Source organism: Schistocerca piceifrons, unplaced genomic scaffold, assembly GCF_021461385.2.
Source record: "Schistocerca piceifrons isolate TAMUIC-IGC-003096 unplaced genomic scaffold, iqSchPice1.1 HiC_scaffold_325, whole genome shotgun sequence".
Lineage (NCBI taxonomy): Eukaryota > Metazoa > Arthropoda > Insecta > Orthoptera > Acrididae > Schistocerca > Schistocerca piceifrons.
Genome location: NW_025728543.1, coordinates 80001 through 82500, shown reverse-complemented (window position 1 = coordinate 82500; position 2500 = coordinate 80001). Strand labels below are relative to the sequence as shown.

The window sequence follows — 2500 nt, the reverse complement described above, 5'->3', positions numbered from 1 at the left end:
ACAGCGTGGGACACAAATCCAACTACGAGCTTTTTAACCGCAACAACTTTAATATACGCTATTGGAGCTGGAATTACCGCGGCTGCTGGCACCAGACTTGCCCTCCAATAGATACTCGTTAAAGGATTTAAAGTGTACTCATTCCGATTACGGGGCCTCGGATGAGTCCCGTATCGTTATTTTTCGTCACTACCTCCCCGTGCCGGGAGTGGGTAATTTGCGCGCCTGCTGCCTTCCTTGGATGTGGTAGCCGTTTCTCAGGCTCCCTCTCCGGAATCGAACCCTGATTCCCCGTTACCCGTTACAACCATGGTAGGCGCAGAACCTACCATCGACAGTTGATAAGGCAGACATTTGAAAGATGCGTCGCCGGTACGAGGACCGTGCGATCAGCCCAAAGTTATTCAGAGTCACCAAGGCAAACGGACCGGACGAGCCGACCGATTGGTTTTGATCTAATAAAAGCGTCCCTTCCATCTCTGGTCGGGACTCTGTTTGCATGTATTAGCTCTAGAATTACCACAGTTATCCAAGTAACGTGGGTACGATCTAAGGAACCATAACTGATTTAATGAGCCATTCGCGGTTTCACCTTAATGCGGCTTGTACTGAGACATGCATGGCTTAATCTTTGAGACAAGCATATGACTACTGGCAGGATCAACCAGGGAGCTGCGTCAACTAGAGCTGAGCAGCCGGCCGCCCGGGAGTGTGTCCCGGGGGCCCGCGCGAACACGCAAGCGTCCGCTCAATCATTCTGCAAACAGGAGGAGGCTGAGCTCCCCTGCACAATACACCTCGAAACCCTCTCAGGTCCCGGCGGCGCGCAGCGCCGTCCCAAGTACTTGGTCGGGTTCGAGAGAGGCGCAATCGCCCGGAGTTAGGCGAGTAGACGCTTTCGGTGCGACCACCCGTGCTCCCAACTGAGCTTGCCGCTGCCGACAGAGGCCCGGGAGCGTGCTGTCGTGGCATTGCCGGCGGGAGACAACACGCGCCACCTACGGTGACCGGCAGCTCCAACGCCAGCGCCACAGAAGGACAAAAGCCCCACTTGGGTGCCGAAGCGAACTCTCCCAGCACAGCGCACGCGCCAACACATCCGCACAGCTGCGATACAAACCACCAGCGAGAACCGCTGGGGCGACCGAGCAGCAGACGGCGTCGCGGCGCCGAGCGCCGGGCGGCGGCGCATCCTCAACGCACACAGTCCTCAATCGGACCAGCACACTGAAGATGTCCACCGCGCTTCGCACCGGGCCCGCGAGGACCTACTTTGGCCGCACGGCGCCGCGCGCAGGGTGCGCCGGCGCGCAGCTGCGACGCCTGCCGCGTCCGTCGGCCGGCGCGCCTGCCACTGGCCGCCCCCACCAGCCGGCTGTAGCGCGTGCGCCCACGCACCGCGCGGCCAGCACGCCGGGAGGCGCCCCCTCACCGGCCGGGGACGGTCCCACCCAGCCACCGCCGCGTATCGCTTCACACCCAGATGCCGTTCAGTTTCGTCGGCATGGTGGGTATCGCTGGAACAACCGGTTAGTACCTCAACCTATCGTCGCCATCACCGATTCACCCCTAGCGAGAACAACCGCACCACAACAGGTTACCATTTGTTCATTTGCGTAACTTCACCAGAAAACGCAGGCGTCCATCGCCATTTGCAACTTCAACGATTATTGCATGCCTGTGTCAGGTGTCACGCCACACTACGTCTGCCCACATACACGCAACAAAATGTGCACGCCTAGACAATACGTGGAAGGTGGCCCCCGTACGTATGCGATGTCCATTGCTCGAACGACTGTCAACCGGCCTCTGTAGCATGTCGCAGATATGGAACGCGGTGCACCATGCCATCACGGTGTGTGAGGAGAGACGACTAGGTCCGAATACATCAACAGACAGCTCATGCTGATCGCCATCCACGGCGTCCGTTCCTCCCACACGTCTCTATGGCGTACCACACTGCAATCCAGCTCTCATAGGGAGACGACACGTAGCTGCGTGCACAATATTTGCACTGTATGGTCCGCCGTTTTTGGGCGCAGTCGTTGTGCGGTCACACATGTGCCACGATGTATCATTCAGTACATAAGGACGAATGTGCAGTACAGATTGTGGTTCACGCGTACGACATCAGCGGACAGTTGACACAGGCCGCACCACAACGTAGCCTGAGTACGTCGCATGCGAAGGGCATTGAACATGCAAACTTCTCACCAACCAGCTTGCGAAGGCAGGGGGCAAGGTGGGGACGTGGGGAGGGGCGGCATGTACGTCCTGCTGCCATCCACATTACAGTGTACAGCAGGAGCATGTGGAAAGTGAGCAAGACTTGCAAGGTGTTTAACATGAAGCGATACACAGGGGTGCGGGCAGTGCGAGTAGCGAACTATATTGCGAGGGTTGCGGGTGGGCAACACTACAGTAATTGAACGAGTCGTATAACAATTACAGAGCAGGTTTAGGCGACAACGTGGGTTACGTTAAGGCGACAACATGGGTT

At 57.8% G+C, this 2500-nt stretch overlaps 1 non-coding gene across 1 annotated transcript in view; it reads right to left on the bottom strand.

The window, feature by feature from the left end:
* Window positions 1–671, bottom strand: part of LOC124745556 — a 1909-nt gene extending 1238 nt beyond the window's left edge. The window contains exon 1 of the ribosomal RNA XR_007011078.1: window positions 1–671. This exon is cut by the window's left edge and continues 1238 nt beyond it. This is a non-coding gene — a ribosomal RNA (small subunit ribosomal RNA).
* Between the last annotated feature and the right edge of the window lie 1829 nt (window positions 672–2500).